The sequence below is a fragment of the Calliopsis andreniformis genome, chromosome 5, assembly GCF_051401765.1.
Source record: "Calliopsis andreniformis isolate RMS-2024a chromosome 5, iyCalAndr_principal, whole genome shotgun sequence".
Lineage (NCBI taxonomy): Eukaryota > Metazoa > Arthropoda > Insecta > Hymenoptera > Andrenidae > Calliopsis > Calliopsis andreniformis.
In genome coordinates, this window is record NC_135066.1 from 23181656 (window position 1) to 23203132 (window position 21477).

The window sequence follows — 21477 nt, forward strand, 5'->3', positions numbered from 1 at the left end:
TCGTTAAATCATGAGTTGACTGCACTGTGTTGAACTTTTTTTCTTTCGAATGAACCCATTACCAGCTCAAAAACTCCTCATTTAAGAACGAAATATCGTAGGGCGTAAACTCATGTTTTTGCCTAATTTTGTCGGTAATACCGCGACTCTGACATATCTAATCGTACCCCTTTAAGAAGCAAAAAATTCCACAGACCAATGCAAACTTTTCGCAGCGGCAACAAATTCTCGATTAATTGAAAAAACAGACATACGAATTGATATTGTGGCGAAGAGGATGCGATGAAAGATTCGCTGCGACTGTAAAAAATTCAAGTTGATCTATGGGAGTCTTTATACGTAATGCAAAGTATATAATAAAGTGTCAATAATTTAATTTTTACTTCAAAATACATTTTGTGTCATAAAGCTATCATCATGTATGTACAACAGATTTCTAACAAGGGAACGTTGCGACGTGTAAATCTCCGATATTTATGAAATTTTGCAAGATTGTAGAGTAGCCGGAAATATTTGACACGTATTTTTTTATCAATTCTAATTCATGTTAAGAGGGTGCGAACCACCCCTGAAGTTGAGGGTGAAAAACATATTTCGTCTAATATTTCGAAAACTATTGCGGGTAGAAAAATGGTGTTAATTGGGCGATTCTGTATTTTTGAACGACAAATCCACCTATGTAAAAAGTTTCTGAAAATATCAATTTATTAAAAAAGTATATTAAAAAATAGTAATATTTACGCTGCTTTCACTGACTAAATGTAGATCGATTGTTCCGCAAATTTGTATGCAAATACTATGGACCAATGTTTTTGTCATTATATTTTAATACATATTGTTTATTGTTCGCTAAATGTGTAAATAATAACATTGCTAATGAATACTCGCAATGTCTCACACCCCTTGCAAATATTACAAGGGGTTCAGTGTCAGCGATCCTTGCATCAATGAAAATGTAATAAGTAAAGATAGTTTATAAATCATTATCTATCAAAACCTTATTTACTACATGCAAACAATTGGACTTTCTCTGCAAAATTTTGTTTAATCAAACAAATTCACAAGAAACTTCGGTAGTCGATTGCGAATACGTAATCGCTCATAATCTGCAGGTAACCGGGTTCTAATCTCTTGGGTGGATTCTTTATTTTTTTCAATTCTAATTTTAAATAATTCTAATTTTCATATACCTTTTCACAGATTAGAATTGTTTTGTAATAAAGACTATTAATCTTGTTTAAAAAATGTTTCAAGCTGTCTTGTACTTTGGAGACAGAATCATTCGATCACCCGATGAGGAGAGAGAATCTCGAATGGAAGGATATTTTTCAATTTTTGAGAATTTAGATTTAATAACGGCTTCAAATTTACAGTTAATTTACATTTGAAAGATTCAATAATTAAACTTCAGTCTTTGATATATGATCAGTTATCATCCCCGAGATACAAAGCAGTATTTAAATATGCGTGGTTTCAGTGTGATTACACAGAAAATATACCGGAACAGTTCAGCAATTCTGTAGACTTTAGTTTTAAAGATATTCATTGTACAGAAAGAAAAAAACTCATCAGATTATGAGCGATTATGAATTCGCACTCCGCTACCGAACTTTCGTACAAATTTTTTTGATTAAACCAAGTTTTCTAGAGAAACTCCAGCACTAGCACAATTGTTTGCATATAATAAATAATAATTTTTTTATAGATAATGATTTATAAACCATCATTACTTGCTACAAATTTGTCAAACGATCAAACAACATTTAGTCAATGAAAACAACGAAAATATACTATTTTTTAATATATTTGTTTCACAAATTGATATTTTCCAGAACTTGTTACATGCATGGATTCGTCGTTCAAAAATACACAATCGCCCAATTTACACCATTTTGCTACACGCAACAATTTTCGAGATATTAGACGAAATATGTTTTCCACTCCCAACTTTGGGGGTGGTTTGCACCCCCTTTACATGAATGAGAGTTGATAAAAAAATACGTGTTAAATATTTTCGGCTACTCTACAATCTTGTAAAGTTTGATCAAAATCGGAGATTTACACCTCGCAATGTTTCCTTGTAAATGTATTAATTTTGTCATGAGCAGATTTGATGTATCACAAAGATTTATTCGTCAAAATTTGTTTTTTTTTTATCAATATATTTTGAAAACTACAAGGCTAAATCCCCCTATTTCGAGTACAGTCACATTTTATTGTATTCGAAGGCCTGAATTCAACGAACGTATTGTTGGAGTAGATGAGTTTTAACTAAGAGAATTTTAATATAAGAGAAACCATTCGGATTTTTACACACTGGATTCGACGCTGGAATTTCACATATTAACTAACACTTTGATGAATAAATGGTATTACAGTTTCATTTCAATACAAGTTCACGACTCAGCTTGGGACTCATAAAAGAGGAGTAACTTGTTTCTAAGTAAGATCAATTTATATGCTACCAACTTGGATTTGCTTTCTGAGAAAAAAAATAAAATGAAAAAGTAGTTCCAAGAAAGCATAAGTGTATTATTTTGTATCGTAACAACAGTGCATCTTCTAGAGTTTGTTAGAAGTACCTTGTTCCGTCACATGATACCACGTTTCCTCGATATATTTTCACAGCTCACTGACGAGTTTATAATAAGGGACGCGTTTCAAGTTTATGATAATCCTCTTTAGTTTCATCAAAACTGTGAGTGCTTTAACTGCGCCATAAATAATTTCGCGCTACAGTGGCAGACAAAAGGAAATTGAAAAAGTATGCGAAATGTAAAACACCTATTATTATTTTATAAAACGGAATCTTGAAATATTTATATCATACAAAATTAGAAGGTATCTCAATATATTTATGTAAATGAGTGTTACCAACTCGGGGAGAAAATATCTAGTGCAGAGGCTTACTATGAGTGGAATTACTCATATTCACAAATTTCAATTTTAAATTTTCTTCTGTTTATTACTATAAAAAGAATTAGCAAGGATCTTATAACGAAGGTATTACTGTAGTCACTAGAGGATACCAAAATAATTAAAACACATCTTTAGCACAATTCAGATGCTACTGAGTATACAGGGTATACCGCGAGTAAGGAGATGAGTACCACACACATTACGTTATGCAGCTTTTTGTCAAAAAGTTCAATCACATCTCGACTCCCAGGTCCTGAAACTTTTGCGACAAATACGCTTGCCTAAAAGAATCATGTGCTATCGTCCGAACATTCAATATCGTGACAAGTAGAGCTCATCGAAGGGTACGCGAAATTTGCTGTCCAACATTTTCGAACTTTCAGCATAATGTGTTTTCTCTGTGGTCCGCTGATACAACGAGAAACAGTGGGATCATCTAACCGACCACGTATAATTAATTAACATCTGTTTATGCTCAGCACGAGCTTATAAATATTCATAGAACGTAGTCCAAGGTATTCGGTCGAGTTTGTCTGATATTCGTTGTTCGCTAAAAATCGATTCGATAGGAGCACTGAAATTTTCATTGCAAATGTGGCCTGTGAGAAAATCTTTTTTTGGGGAAACAAATAATAAGATGCTCTATAATTAATCTTGCTTATATGTAGACATTGTTAGAAGCATGGAAAGGTAAATATTTAAGTATACGAGGTGTGGCAAATAAATAACGAGACTGAGAAATATGATTTATTGCAAATAAAGTTACATTTAGCTTTTATCCCCTTCAACATACTCTCCTCCCCTATCTATACAGCGCTGCATACATGTCTTCCATTGTTTAAAACAAAGCTGTAGCTAATCAGTTGTCAGCCTCTTCAACAACTCTGCCGTTTCTGTTTTTACATGTTCAACAGACTGAAAATGTGTCCCTTCAATGCACTTTTGACTAGCAAAAATAGTACAAGGAAATCCTAATCAAGCTGGGGGAAAGAATAAGGAAGAAAAGACCGAATTTGTGGAAGAACGACTCATTGATTTTGCACTAGGACAACCAACTCACAATGCCCTAACAGCGAAGCAGTTTTCAGCGGACAAGCACATACCTGTGTTTGATGCTCCATATTTACCAGATCGCACACCGTGTGACTTTTACCTGTTCCCAAAAGTCAAAAATGCATTGAAGGGAACACATTTTGAGTCTGTTGAACATGTAAAAACAAAAACGGCAGAGTTGTTAAAGAGGCTAACAACTGATGAGCTACAGCTTTGTTTTAAACAATGGAATACACATATGCAGGGGTGTATAGATTGGGGAAGAGAGTATGTTGAAGGGGATAAAAGCTAAATGTAACTTTATTTGCAATTAATCACATTTCTCACACCAGTCTCGTTATTTATTTGTCACACCTCGTAGATATACTGATTAAGATCTTGTCATTTTATTGGAGTTAATATTATACAAATCAAAACATAGTCTTTTTGAGAAATTAACCACCATAAATGAGGTGTAGTGTGTGTGAAAAGTGTTTAAAGACTTTTAAAAGTTTAAAGAATGGTTATCTTTAAGCGAATTTAATCTTCTGACCAATTCTTTAGCATCTTTGTCTCCAATTTTGTGCATAAAGTTCCTTATTTAGTTGTATAAAGAATTAAGAGTATTTTAGTATTTGCAAAGGCTGTTCCACCTTAATTAAATTCTCCAGTTAAGACAAGTGTTTGTGGCTAGTTTATAAATTTTGCATATTTGCGATCTGAAAATACGAGAAAGGAATTACACGCAACGAAATCCATGGAATTTGATTGTGAAGAGGGTCGTACTTTGCTGTGAAGAACAAGCATCTTCGAAGTTTGCGAAGACAAAATTGAATTTTAGCGATTCTGGTCCTTCTATTTATATTTAATGGCACAATTATAACAGAAATTTCGCTTTGGAGCGTTTTGTCCTAAGAAGAAATTTATAAGTAAGGCAACTAATTCATTTATTTCTTGAGAGATTTGTAGTATTAAAGGTATGGCGACCGACAGGGATTATTTAAAAGAAAAAGATTAAAATATGATTTATTATGAGGAAACAATGTGATTAAAGGAAAATCCCGAAAATTCCCGGGATTTCCGAGATTCCCGAAAGTGTTCAGAATTCTCATGAAGGTCCGGGATTCCTGAAAATTCTCGGGTTTCCCTGAAATGTTCAGGATTTTCGAAAATATCCTGGTTTTTCATTCTAGTGTTCAAATTTTAAGGTTTCTAGTAATTTGCTTGTTTTTCTTCCTTTCGTTGAGCATTGTCGGGAATACCAAATCTTTTCAGGAATCTCGGATATATTTGGAATCCCGAACCTGTTCAGGATCCCGAACTTTTTCGACAATCCTGGTCATTTTTGGGATCTCGCCCTGATCCCGAAAAAAATTCTCGTCCTGACCTGACCTGACATTTTCGAGATCCCATACTGAATATTCTGTTATATGTTTCCCAAAATTTTCAAGAGACGTAAAAATTGAGATATTAATAAAACTTAATACTGAGTTCTTAAGAAGCGAACCACTCTATAACAGGGTGAGATAAAACGTCGAGGCAGAATATTCTTTTATATCTTGTAAAAGTGGATACAAGTTGTCTTTTCTAATCGTATTTAACCAGTTGAAATCAGAATATAATCAACACACCTTTCAGACGTTATCAAAATTAAAAAATTTGTATCCGAGAGTATTACGAACTTCTACAAATAAAAAAAATAAAAATTGTTAAAAATATAGATATTGTAGTTACAAGATTTTATCAATTCTCCTATATGAATTCTATTTTGAAAAGAAAAGTGAAAGGTCGTTTTTACGTCTAGAATTTATTTGCTACAGTAATTAGAGGAAGGTTGTCGAATTTGGATCGGCACCTAGGTTGGACTACCAGTACATCGTGTAACAGTTTGCGCTGTGTGACAGATATGTGTTGCTGATACAGGGAGTTTGGCTACAGGTGGGAGAAATTTTAGAATGCGATTCTAAAGGTCAAAATAAAATAAAAATCACGAATGATGATTTGGTGTTTAGGGCTTAGTTAATTATTTATAAGTAATTAAAAATTTGCGAAAATCTGGCAAATTTTCCTAGAAAATCAGGCAAACTATCTTACACTATCGATCGCATCGGTCGCGCGGTAAACGACAGCTGATCGAATCGTAGTGGTAATTATTGTCATTGAAACAACGAATGACTTATTGATAGAAAGGCAACAAAATTTGACGATACTTATCTTGACTTGATGATTCTACAACGTGCTTTTTCGAAAATTTAAAGGTATCGTTTAATACTAATAAACCTACCTACTCACAACAATTCATAAGAAAACTGAAACATTCCCTATGAGATTTTGGAATAGGAATGTTTAATGTGTTCATCTTCCCATTAATTTTGTAATTTACAAATTTGTAAAAAGATCAATCAATATTTAGTAAAGAAAAACAACAAAAATATACTATTTTTTAAATAAACTGATATTTTCAGAAGCTGTTTTTATAGGTGGATTCGTTGTTGAAAAATATGGAATCGCCCCATTAACACCATTTCACTACACGTAAATTTTCGAGATATTAAACCAAATATATCTTCCACTCCAACTTTGGGAGTGGTTTTCACCCGTTTAACATGAATACTAACAGATAAAAAAATACGTGTCTAATATTCTTGGCTAATCTACAAACATTTCAGGATGTACCCTTGTAAATTAGTTGATGCAGTAATAACTGTCATACAGTACCATTTAGTGTTTAAATAAACAAATGCTGTCTGTTTTAACAATTGAAAATCTAATATTTTAATACTCACCTATGAGCACTCTACTTTTTCTAAAATAACTAGCATGACTTTCAACTTTATCTATATAATAAATACATGCAATATATATACATATTATACATCTAACACCTCTGGATTGTAAAGCGTAGACAGGTTTAGTGTTATTCGACAAGACCCTCGTATGGTCTTTTAATACTTGCAGATAAGAGAATCGTGATACATGGATGTGTGAAGTGAACAGACAATTTACATAAAGGTAGACATATTAACCCTTTCTATTTCATAGCGAGTGTTGAGTTTGCTTATGCATTGTAACGAATAGATAAGATTATTATTATTTGATGATATTCATTAATTTGAAGTGAATTTTGGGCTCTGTAGCCTTGTCGAGAATCCTAAAATTTCGAATCGGTTGTACAATGGTGAGTAATTTCTCCCCTCCCTTGCGGTACTGCTGTTTGGGCAACCACTGCTCGAGGCCTTCGCGCAGGCTTATTCTTGGTGCTTTCTACCAGATTTTTAAACGCTTATAATTAACAAACAAAGCCTCAAACGCGAAATTATTATTCTTATCGTCTTATTTTAATGTCTAGAATCATCCCTTAATATTATGCTGAGCTGTTCTAAAACAATCTATATAGAAAGTACATCTATAAAGCTACAATTTACTCCATTTATTTTTAAATTTTTATCTAAAATTAAGATTACGTAAAATATTTTCTATTATGTAGTCAAGTTTCCTAGATTGGTCCACAAGTAGCTGCTTGCATTGGACTAGATCAATATAGGCAATGGTAGAATGGTAAAAAGTTTCAAAAGCAATAATGCGACGTTTGATGGGGGAGAGTTGATCCAGAAAGAACTGACGGTACATTCAGACGATTCATTCCATGCTATTTAAAATAGAAATATTTAATTGCAAAATGTACGAATTCATAATTTGGCAAACGGTCAAAGAATATCGTTGAAAATGTGGGAGACATTATTAGCGAAAAGTAAAAATACTGTGCCACTAATAATAATCAGTATTTGCAAGCCTGAAATGTTCAAAGCTTTGTGAGTATTTGTGTACAAACTTACCTATAGAACCAGAAACGCTCATGGAAACTTAATCGAAGATCAAAAATTTTCTACGTAAAATGAATTAAAGTACTAACAATCTAGAACCAATAAGAATATAGGATTTCTCCTAATACTTAAAAATCCTATACTTTAATGGAATATTTCCGAAAATAGAACAAGGTAATGGAAATTATCAGCATCGTTAACATGTTCGATACGGCTTTCGATATGAGCAAACAGATAGTACTTTAAAAGAAACTGTTTTGATCATTGTTCGATAAATGCTGAATCTAGGATATTGATTGAAATACGACATGCATAAAATTGAAACATGTAATATTAATAAGTACATAATTAAATTACAATATTTTATTAACTCAATATTAGTAATATTGTCTTAATGTTCTAAATATTCACGATATTCGATAATATAACTAATTGAAATATTCTAAGGTGATCATTTGTATAGTAAATATAAATTTAGATACAAAATCTGTACTAGTTCCTTGCCGATTTTGATGATTTTCAAATATGTTATAAAGGAGGTAATTTTGAACAACTTTTTCCTTAGCATGTAATAGGCGGTTGGTCTTAGTCTGGAGATATTTAAAAAAAACTTTATGTACTACACAGTTGAATTGTACCCTATATACATATATACGTTACTAATAGTTTATGTGTGAATCCGATGTAGCCGTTTATTTATTGTTTCTATAAACTATAAACACATCGTGGTAGTCGGCAGGTAATACAATATGCAACGGATGTTGAACTTTTTTGCCGATCGACATATAGTATCCAACATATTGCCTTCGAGGACGTTGAAAATTTCGAAGCATAGGTTGGGGAGTGGTAAAACTACCTGTACTCCGTAAGAGGGTCTAACCCAAACCAACTCTGATTCGTCTTTCTTTTCCAGTTAGGGGAATATCGGCATGTATGGAAACATTATGGAAGATATAGAATGAACATTTTGTTGAAATTCAACATTGAAATTGAACAAATTTAATCTTTTTTTTGTTTACCGTTATGAAAGTTACTTGTCTCTGCCGGCTTCTGCGACATGTTCATAGAAACAATAGATAAATGATGGTATCGGGCTCACACACATGCTGTCAGTAACGTAAACATATAAGGTACAATTCAATTGTGTAGTACATAATGATTTTTGCAAATATCTCGGAAACTAATGCCGACCGCCCATTATGTGCAAAAGAAAAAGTTGTTTAAAATCACCTCCTTTATAACATATTTGAAAATCATCAAAACCAGCGAGGGACTAGTACATCGAGAACTTGATGGTAAATAGATTAGACACAAACATTATTTTATTAGACGTAGGTACTTAATACGTGCATATTATACATATTATAACATATTCAGAAAAAATTATTTTCAATTATTAAACAGTATTTCGTTTCTTTACTTTTCCTAGTACATTTATTATCCTATTAATAGATTATTGAATAAATAATGTGTGGGAAAGCATACTGTTATATCATTTTTGTTCAATGCAACATGATCGTTATTGTACTTTCTTATGTATTAATGCACGTAAAATTAATTGTGAAAGTGTGAATAATTATTAGAGACATTAGTTTACAGTGAAATATGTGTCAATTGAGTTGTCAAACGCCATTATAAATTTTCTGGAAACTAATATTACTTCCCTTAATCGTACCAATGAAATTGTCGAAATTCAATTTGATATAAATTGTAACAGAGCTAAGGGTGGACGAATTCTGCGTTAGTATATGTTGATTGAATCACGCAAACTGCAGGAGATTAATTAGTTGTTACCCAACTCGCCTCTCGTGTTTGTAGTTCAGTCGCTGTGAATGTATAATACATTGTTTGGTGGAAACAGTTCTGACCGTTTCACGTAGAAGTGATTTTGAAAAATTTCGTATTGAAGTAGAAAACTAGATTAAAGATCTAGAGTCTTTAACCTCGCAAAAACTGACACAGTAATATTTGCTACATTAATATAAATTCACGCTTCAAGAAACACAGGACGATATAAGAACCTCAGTTTAGTGCAGAGGGTCACATTTCTGTTATGAAACTAAGTTCTTGAATTACTGAAATCAAGTTTTTGGAATGGAATTAAATACAACTGGCAACTATTATTAAATACAAATGCAATATAAATATGTATTTATGGAGGGTCGATTGAGTCTTTATTTAGAATCGATGACGTGCTACTTTGCAGAAATATTTGACCTTTCAATTAGTCGTTTAGCAAGTTGCTTTATCTCGTAAAACTAGATTCTATGTTCATTTTCGTACTAAATAAAATACAGTGTTAGGTTATATTTCCAAATATTGTGCTATTGTGTAATTGTTTAAGACTGTTTAGTTGTAACACCACTCGAGGTATTTTTAATCAGATTCAATCACCTGTTAGTTCTCGTGTAATTCTTAAGCTCGAAGAGTTCCTAAGTCGTATGTCTTTTTCCAATTCGGAACATGTCTTTAAAAGGCCCATTCCTCTCTACTCGTTCCGTGTAAGAAAAATGTTCAAGAAGTAGGCCTTATATGAGTCTAATTGGAAAATAAAACAATTTCCCCAGTGCACAATGGTTACAGAACAAATGCATTTCATTATGCAAGTTGAATTTATAGGACGTTGCACAAAAAGCCCTTGTTCGAGAAACTGATCGCGTGACTCACAATTCTTGCAATGTATCAATTATCGTTGAGTCACAAGATTATGTCCGAGGGACAATTGAGCCCTTTTTCGGCCAGACTAAATTCCTTAAGAGTACATAACCGTTTGAACCGACGTAAAATACACGAATTTTCTTCATTTTATTATAGCTCAAAAGCTTGATGTATTTTTGTTCTTTTTAATAGCTTAAGAACTTAAACTATTTCAAACAAACTTCGGACTAGAAAAATATATTCAATACGTCTCGAACCACCGAGGTAGTCAGATTTATCGCGTGTTGATCGGTGTTTACAAATGCAGACCTATACACATATATAGTGATACACAATGCTTACAATCATACGATCTCTTCGCGTACGATACACAATCGTACAAGGTCACCTACACTACAAATTCGCTGCTTACGCAGCGTATAAATAATACAATAAGATGGCTTCCTCTGAGTAGAGGAGTAGCTAATTAAATGATAATACCGTCAACGTTTCTACACAACCCAATCAAATGGAAAAATTCTACGCAAACGCCACATCTTCAGTTGTATACCCGTCAAAAGATCAAGCAATTGTTATAAAATCAAAAGAAGGAATAACCATTAAGGAATATGTCGGTAAAATAACTACACTAACCAACGTTAATAACATTAGATTTGACTCTCGAATATCAAAGAATCGAATATGTATCTTCCTTGCAATTAAACAAATAGTCGAACATACCACCACCAACCACAAAACTATAAATATGAAAGACGAAACAGTGTCAACCAGACCACTCATCAACAAACAAAAACGTGTAATTATTTCAAACGTATGTCCCATTATCCCACGTGAAACTGTCGAAGCTGAACTTAAGAAAAGAAACATTAGGATGACAACGAAACTATCATATTTAAGAGCAAGTATGACAGAATCAGGTTTCTAACACATTATGAGTTTTCGGAGACAAGTGTATATTGACCCCGACGACGAACATAAACTTCCTGAATCGATTCCAATAACTTATGATAACCCAATGTATCGGATTTACATTTACACATAATATGATATGTTTTACTTGCAAGCGACAAGGACATATCACTAATCATTGTCCTAATAACACACCTGTTATGATAGAAAAGACCACTGAAACACCTAATGAAAAAGGCACAGAATTATTCGACCAAATGTAACTGGAACCAAGTAAGCCTACTCCCAGCACAAGTGATGTTAGTGGATATCATCAACTAACACCTATAGAAAATAACAGTGTTAATTTGTTTAATAAAAGACCTTTATCCTCCGGTTCTAGCGTCTCATTAGTATCGACACATGTAACAGCAACTGAGGTAAATGAACATTCCATGAATCAATATTCGCTAAAGAAAAAGAATAAAATTCGAAAAATAGATAATAACGAAACTAAATGCACACAAGAAGTAGCCAAAATTAAAACAGTAGAAGAACTGATCTCCCCTATTAAAGAACTAATTGAAACATCTCCAAAAAATTTGTACTGAATTACGATCAATTTTAAAACTTCATTGAAAACTCTTTTGGCTCAAATGACTCTATTATTGTAGCAAAAGATTATGCAGATAACATACAACCATTAATTGATTCGATGAGAGACACATATAAATATCTAACCGAAAGATCGATTAAAGGAATTATTAAGAAACTGAAAAGTTCATTAACAGATATAAAGTCATACACTGAAGAATTGGAATTAGACACATCTGATTAAATATCATAAATAACAAAAATACATAGTTATTTAGCCTAACATGAATAATATACTCCAATGGAACACTAACGGTTTCTACCCCAGAATAGAGAGAATTCAACTATTAGTAAAAAACTGCAAACCCACCATATTATGCTTCCAAGGAACCAATTTCAAGCATAAGACCATCCACCCGATCAAAGGCTATCAAGAATTCGCTAAAAACCGCAATAATAGCAATCACGCTAGTGGGGCGTGGCAATCTATATTAAAAATAATATAGTAACGTCAGAAATTCATCTTCAAACAAATATTGAAGCAGCAGCTGTTAGTTATCAATTACCTACAAATCTTTGTGTGTGTAACATCTATCTACCAAATAGCTACACGTTTGAAATAAGCGAAATCAACGACCTTCTGCCACAACTACCTAAACCTTTTATAATATTCGGCGATTTTAACGAGATGATTTGCACGACAGTAATCATTTTCTAATTCTAATACGTATGGGAAATCCCCTCTCCAATTCAAATTCTCACCAATTTATTCCTAAATAGAAATTAAAAAAAGGCAAACTGGGTACTGTACAAAGAACTTGTAACAAAATATTTAGAGGAAGCACAAATATTGGACCATGCAAATACAGCAAATATAATGGTGGACAAATTTTCCCAGATCATTATCAGAGCAGCTAATGAAGCCATAAGATTAACAACCGCACAAGAAAAAAGAAAATTGGTACCAAGGTGGAACGACCAGTTCTTGGTACCAAGAAGCAATAAAACTAGCTAAACATACTTGTAACCGATATGAAAAGCATAAATCTGTAGAAAACATAATTAATTATAAAAAGACTCGATTTGATGCCAGAAGAACTATTAAAGAAAGTAAGAAAGATAGCTGGAACAAATTTGTATCGACTTTAACCAAAAACTGCAATGATAAAGAAATCTGGAACCAAATAAACACAATTAAAGGACACCAAAAGAGTGTACCACCATTTATTGAACGCGAAGACAAATCCTGGCCTGGAAACATCGAAGACAAATCATGGCCTGGAAACATCGAATATTAACACAACTCCGTAATATAAGAATTACTGGAAACATATGCCGATTCATGAATAATTTTATGCACAACAGAAGTATATATGTCCGCTTCAATGGCTTTCTCTCAGAAAAAACTAATATCGAAAACGGAGTGCCACAAAGGTCTGTACTCAGTGTAACGCTGTTTCTGATTGCTATAAACGATGTGTGCAAACTCATTCAACCACCAATAATCACAAGAGTTATATGCCGATGATATAATACCTTTATGCAAAGGTAAGAATATTGAATCTACCAAAAAATGCATTAATTCTGCCTTGGAAACACTTGATAATTTCTGTAAATACACGGGATTTAAATTTTCGTCTACAAAAACAGAATCTATCTTATTTTCAAAACATAACGAACAGAATATACCTACAATTAATCTGGGAAACAGTACCCTTAAATTTGTTAATTTTACTAATGTACTTGGTGTTATTTTTGATACGAAACTTACATGGAAAGAACATGTTAACACATTGAGTGGTAATTGTAGGAAAAGAATAAATATTCTCAAATCAATAGCGTACAAAAGCCAAGATGCAGACAAAACTGTAATTTTGCTAGCCTATAAAGCTATTATCCGATCTAAATTAAATTACACATGTATAGTATACAGCTCTGCCAAATCCGTCATCCTAAAAAACCTTGACCCAATTCACAACACTAGCCTAAGAATGGCAGTAGGAGCCTTCCATACCACCTCAATCGGCAGTATTTTAATCGAAGCTAGAGAACCATGCTTGGCTCATAGAAGAAAATACTTATTTCTGAAATATGCAACGAAAGCTCTTAGTTCAACAAATCCTATTATTTCCACCGACGTACACCCTAAATTCCACAGATCATATGCACTAAGAGACCATATTATCACCGTCTACCAAAGAATAAATAAATATAGTAACAAAATAGAATACAAGATATCAAATATAGAAAAAACAGAACCCATAATGTACCACCATGGACACTAATTCAACTAAATATCGTTACGTCACTCACATCCAATAATAAAAAAGAAGTATCCCCGGAAGCATGGAAAAGTTTTTTTTAAAAATTAACGCAGAAATATGATTGTTTCTCTCAGATCTTTATCGATGGCTCAAAAAATGAACATGGAACAGGAGCTAGTATATATATATATTTTCAAAAGTCGCACAGGTTTTTCTGGCGCACCTTTTTGGATAGAGGTCCTAAGAATGCCTGTTTTTAAAATAAAAAACTGAAACAGTGATGTATTATGTCTATTAAGGCCTATTCAGACTATTTTTAATTTTTTTAGTTTTTTCTGCACTTAAAATCATGATATAGAGAGCTCTAAATGCTATATAATAGTTTTATTAAATTTTATATCCGGATTACAAGTTTGTGGCATTGATGTCTATATGTTTCAAGTCATTTTTTTATAAAATTGCAAAACAAGTGTCATTGTAGGTAATAGTCGACTTGTGAAATTTTTTGCGGCTATAAATGACATTATCCACATAATTATGAAACTAATTTATTTTGTTTCTAAATATCATAGAAATAATATAGGGCTGTAGTAATATGATCATCTAACTGTTATAATACAACGTGGGATGCATTGACATGTCCGTCAATTAGATAAATTTAATGGAAAAGAGAAACACCATAGAATAAGTATATAATTTTTAACAATTTTTGAGATATCAACTGGCGTTCAAATTTTTAAAACAAGAATATTTTCATTATTTATATTTTGAAAAATGATTTTTACAATAATTTACTTTGAGAGACTTAATCTCCTTGATTAAAACAAGAAAATGGTCGAAGTCCGGCTTTTTAATATTTGCTAAGGTCAAAATTTATTTATGAACACATTTTGCATACATTTCAATGAAAATTAAAAATTTTATTGGCTTGTATTTTTTAAATAATTTCAAAATTAGAAAACTCATGCTTGAATCTCTCTTTTCTAATTACATATGCACTACAATGCGTTTTAATCTCATCAAAATATCTAATATTAAGAAGCAAATTGGCATGGAAAAACCCATAATTATGTTATGTAAAAGCATTTACAATTGAGGAAACGGTCCATTCGAAAATATAACAGTGGCAATACAAAATCTTGCAACAGTCAATATGTCAATATGTCACTCAATCAAATTCGAAATAGGCATATTCTTCCGATTATCGACTAGATGTCCCGAAATACAGCTAAGTTTATTGCAATAACTTGTTCCTTATAAGTGAAGAAAAAGGGTTTTTTTTCATGTATTAAAAACTTTGTTAAACTTGTATGTACATGTCTTTACCAGTTCAATCACGTATTCTGTGATGCCTATCACTACCACAATCGGTTGCATAGTTATTGTACGAAATTGAAACACCTACTCTTTATATTACAATTATTAATGGTATTCCGAATGATGTCATGTTTAGTATCATTTTCACCAGGAAAAGGTCAAGAATCATTCATTCAATTTATGAAGGTCTAATGTCTAACATAGATATCGCGCGTTTATTAGAAGATAGCTCACTGCTTTTTTTATGATGGATCTCTATGGTACGTTGTTCAAGACACTTGACTTGAGGGTTCATCAGGATCGTATAAAAAAAGAATCTGCTTTGACCGATCCCAAGAGGTCTTCCAGCAGAAAGTAAGAATATCTTCAGCAACAATATTTAGCTTTCCCGAACAGGCACTTGACAGACTAAGTGTGAACTACTCCATTCAAGATCAGGGGATTTTTACTTACCGGGCGGCACCGAACGGAACAGAAGAAAATTCATGTGTGAATGAAACCATCCAGATATTTTGTCAGACGGATGAGTGTGTATAGCTCCATTCGAAAACAAGGAAACGATATTTCTGCCTACCGGACGGCGCCGGACGGTACGGACACGGACGGATGTTTGCCAATAGACCTTTTAACCCTCATCTGCGACTTAGGTCGTTTACAATTCAGGCCTTTTTAATTTTTTCCTGTCTTGTTTAATAAATGAATCTATAACGACTAAAACCATTTGATGACATTCGAAAAACTTTGAATATTATTTAAGAACTTTTTTAATTTTTTAAACCAGACACATAAAAAAATCTGAACGGGCCCAGTTTGCAGACAGTAGCAGTAAAAATAAAACTATAGATAGAGGATTAATAGCTATCTTATACTCAAGTGGATTTTCAAAATTTTTAAATATAAAGGAATAGTGGCATGTTAAAAAGAAAGTTTGGTTGTTTCGGAAGAAAAATTAATTTCCTTTTTATATAATTAAAAAATGAAAGGTCATATCGAAAAAAACCTTCGTTGTCAGATACGTCATTTTATAATAGTTACGTATGCAAAATCAGACGTCGATTAGTCGCACGTTGTTCGAGTTAACAGGGTCATTGTATTGAAATATATAGTTCCGAGAAAAATTTATTCAACCCCCTGGACTTGCTGCGATGCCATCTGCATCGTTCCATTCAAAACTCTTGGAATTTTTTCACGGAATTGATTTCAAAATATTCTTCAAATGTCAGTATATGTAAATATGTAAGAAAAATAAATTGATTTTTTAACAACTTCAAACAATTATCTCCCCTGAAGAAAATATACAATCCATAACAAATTGACTTCCTGAAAAGCAGCACTGTCTTATGTCAATGCAACATAAATTCATACGTGTGGTCTGAATAGTCTTCAAGTTCTACTAGGACTTGAAGCCTCGACCATGTCAAAAGGGCATTGATTCGATTGACGAATCAATCGCTTCAGTCTCCACCCTGTGGCTGCCGAACAGAATGTACGATTACGCAGTGACAATTGATCAAAGCACTTTTGAAGCTTATTTGCGACGAGGCACAGCTGCACGGAAAGTTGGAATGCGGCGCATGTGCCGCGTGAAGTGAATCACAGCGTGCGTGCTAAATTCAGACGAGTGACCGAGGGTAGGTTCGCTGGTGCAACGCGGAACACACATGAGAAACGGGGCTTAGTTATGAAAAATACGCGAGGGGAATGCTGTCGGAAGTGTCAAAAAGGCATTGCATGTTTACACAGTACCAGTATGTATATATATACGATACATACGATATATGTATATAATATATATAATATATATATGTATATATATATATATATATGTATATATACACATATACGCGCGCGCGCGCGTGCGTCATTACCGCTATGGATTGATTTTGGTCATAATCTATCTATGTATATACAACATAGCCCCTTGAGAGATTAACATTCTAGACGTGTATCTATTAATGTTAGTACAGTCATTGCTCATTATAATCGGCCTTAACTGGTCTTAATTAACAACGAGCTTGTAATCTCAAAATATACATTTTTATTGGTAGTCAATATATTGATGACACTTTTCATCTTACCAAGAGAAATAATAAAATAGAATGGTAATAAAAACTCAACGCTAAGCTTATAGCAACTAAACTCTACACAATAATTCACTAAACTTCAAAGCAAATTATATCCAAGGAAAATGAACTTCCGACGTAAATTAAAAACGTTGAAAACCTAGAGGTTCTTGATTTCATCTCAGATAAACAATCATCAAGCGAACCTGCCTATCCCAAAACAGGACCAGAACGATCAATCCTTCTCAGTATTAAAAAAAAATTAATTTTCATTGTTAAGTTCGTACAATAAACTACACAGGTAGCATATAGAAGGAGGATTTAGAGAAACGAGGACGAAACGCCCAAAGTACCGTTTTCCCCCGTTTCATCTAAAAGCTTTGTTCCCTGTGTTTTTTCTCGTTGTTGAGAACCTGTGGAAGTATGTCTTCTGGTTGGAAGGCCTGGCGCACTCCAGTGTGCCTTCCACGTTATGATGGCGAAAAACGATATCGCGTTTTACCCTGTGATACCTGAAAATTGTATTCGACGCATTGAGAACAAACGCGATGCAAAGAGCGGTAGTCGTCGCGTGACTATCTTATTGCGCGATTTGACGAAACTGCCATGTGTTCACTGTTAAACGTTTGCATTTGATGTATGTACTGTAGAATATTTATTTTTTGTATCTGGATTTACTTTTCAACTCTTCAATTTAGGTTCAAAGATTCATGAGCTAGAGCACTGTGGTTTGAACTATTTAATTGCTATTGGACTGTGCTATCTATGGATGTGGGTAAATATGGTAATGAGATAAAAAGATATTTTACTGTTACAAGTTTTTATAAGTTTATGTATTACTCTATTTATGAAATGATAACCTTGTCCTACCAGTGAATATTAGTGAATTAACTTTATGTTTCGTCCTTATGTTTGTTATAATTACTTGTGACAGCACTAGCAGTATCGTCCGATTTTCGCTAATCACGTGTACCGGCAGCTACGTGATTGACAACATTGAAATCTTTATCTATGTCCTTGTTCATCACATTATCAATTTTGTTAATAATATGTTTAGTCAAAAAATTATATGTTCCAATAACTTTGCCTTCAGTGGCTAATTAAACTCTTTGCAGATGAGCGGTGTTTTACCGCTCTGAATTGTAGCAACAAGGACAATTTCCACTTTTCAGTTGTGGAAAACATGGAAAGTCATACGAACGCAAATTGTACCAGCAACTAGGCGGCACGTTTGCGCCTTTTCAAACGAACGCAGATCCTGCTTCACTACGATTACACCGCTGCCGCTTTACGTTAATCTGCCACTGTAACTTGTATTCATATGTCTATCCCTGTTTTTCTCAATTGAAAATTATATTGTTGCTACAACGAGCGGCGGCGAATGGTCGCGGCCGTAAAAACCCGTTTATCTTCAGCAGGCCTGAGAAGGTCGTGGAGAAGTTGAATTAAATGAAACAATCAGTGTATGTAACTTTTATTTTTAAAACATGGCGAGTTTACTAAACCATCGCTGTCTAAAAACTTCACTTTGAATAATGCAAATTGCTTGTAAATTTTGTGTTGGTGAAAACAGTCTCTTTGTGTTTTTTAATTAAATGTATTTTTGTATATATTTTTTTGCCAATGGCGCTGTGTAAACTCCTTCGACTCCCCAGAAAAGAATATCAAAATTATCTCATGGAAATTAATGGCGTGATAAGTCGAGGACACTTTTTCAAGTTCAAAGAAAGTCAAACTTGTATTTGCGTCCTTTCGTGATTCTCTAATTTAATTACTGGACCCAGAAAACTGATACTTAGCAATACATCCATTAATTTATGAGTGCCTAAGCCTCTTTATAGAGACAGAATATTTTCTGTATTTTCATTCCTGTTGATTCAAACGTACTGTAATTAGATAAAAGTACTAAGTAATTGTTACTGCTAATTTTATCAGTGCGACTTCATAATACCACTTATACTTAACACGTAATAAATGATAACACTTATTTTTAGATATACGTTTATTGTTCCGTCGAGGAACAAGAATAGGGATAATCGACACGGTCCTTCCTCCGCTCGACGAAACAATCGTTTATTTTATTGTTGTCAGATGCGAAAGTCAGAGTCCGTTCGAAATTCTGTCTTTATATTTTCGACAGCTAAGGGTCCCGCATCTGGCGACTAGTATAAAATAATATCGGGCTTTCGTCGAGCGGCGGAAAATAAGTCATAAAGCATCTCCGAGACACTCCTGTGGACTTGCCTTGCTAATCTGGAGTTCCGTTATTCCTCCTTAACCATGGCCTTCGACCGGGGAGGAAAGCAGGCTTCCTCCACTGCCGTTACCGGGCCACGGGGCCTCCCGTCATCACCGTCGCGGGACCAAGGAAGTGGGGGTGTCTTCCGCCCTTTCAAGGTGACTCAGGGGGATGCTTCTGCCCGGATCGATAGCCAATCGATTCGACTGGTCAAGACTCGAAGTCAAGTTGACACCCCTGTATGCGTATCTCGAAGGGAATGAAACTGGAGGAGGAAGCGGACTCCGGAAGCAAAGTCAGTCGTCTTTTCGAATCGTCAAAGACAATCGTTTCTTCTTTAAATCGTCGAAAGACAATTACCGAATCGTCGAAATAATTAGTGGTTTTCGAACCGTCAAATTATAAACAATTACTCAAATTTAATTAGGCAAGTAATCTCCGGATCGCGAACACGGCTTACAACTGTGAAGATTTAAATCAATTCGCGACACAACATTTATGCCAAATATGTAATACTCAGTTAGTATAAACGCTATCAACAAAATATCAGTTGAGACTTCAAAAGTTTGGAAGTACTATTTTCGGTACTGTAACGTCCCTAAACCGATGCTACGCTGTCCACGGAAGAGAGGCTTTCCAATAGACGGAAAGGTGGGGGTTTGTGTGGTGTGCGGTTAAGGAGTTAAAATACAAGGCTTATATCTTTCTTAACAATAATTTATTCAATAATACTTATCCTAATCCTAACGTTAATACAACATTGATAACTATTCTAATCTGGTTAAACAAAATCGTAAGATGATATGAGGTTATGTTATGTGTGATTACCTATATGTGAGGTTATATTATAATTATTTATCAATTATCTCGATAACGCAAGGGTTATGCAAATACGATATATACGTCGTTGAACGAGAGTTAGGTTATGTGATTATTTATATTATTCGCGGTAGAGGTGATATGAAGAAACCTCTATTCAAGGTGAAGTGTATTGTGCGTGTGTGTCTGCAATAGATCTTGTCTCGTATGGTTTGGTCGCTGCCAAAGTTATAGGTGGCTATAACCTCAGAGAGTGGTCTCAAGGTTCCATGAAACATATAATCTTTGCCTTAATTGTCTAAGCATCCGTAAGCCCTTCGTTGTCTTTTCTACATCAGTCGCTACCTTGGAGAAAAGACTCTTCAGGAGCGGTCTTAGAATTCGTCTGCTTCTGGCGAGCACGAACTCTATATTGAAGGAGCATCAACTACTATTTGCTAGAACGGTCGCTACCTCTAAAGGAGCGGTCTCGATCTATTAGTATATCAGCTTCCTCCAAGATGTCGCCCGTACTGCACTTCGCAGGAAACGTCGTAGTGCACCTGTCATAAGGTTACTTGAGACTGAACCTGTAAAGGAGCATCAAATACCCTTGATCTCTGGAAAACGGTCGCTACCTCTAAAGGAGCAGTCTCGATCTCACTGGACGACTATATCAGCTGCCTTCAAGATCTTCGTCTGTTCGGAACCTGTTGCCAGGAGGAAGTGTATGTCTCTTGCTGCTTTCGCAGCTCCTTATATACCCGCTAGTCGGAGTTCGCGCCTGCGTAATGCCTTACTTTCTAATGGCGGTCTTATTCTAATCGTAAATGAAATCGGACGATATACGTTGTGTTTATGTTAAAATATAATTGGAACTA

General features: G+C 34.0%; 1 protein-coding gene across 1 annotated transcript in view; it reads left to right on the forward strand.

Annotated features, from left to right (window-relative positions):
• Positions 1–6929: 6929 nt before the first annotated feature.
• LOC143179230 (uncharacterized) overlaps positions 6930–21477 on the forward strand; it is a 590730-nt gene continuing 576182 nt past the window's right edge. Inside the window, exon 1 of the mRNA XM_076378351.1 lies at positions 6930–6963. The gene's annotated coding sequence lies outside the window, so the exon portion shown is untranslated. The remainder of the gene's footprint in view (positions 6964–21477) is intronic.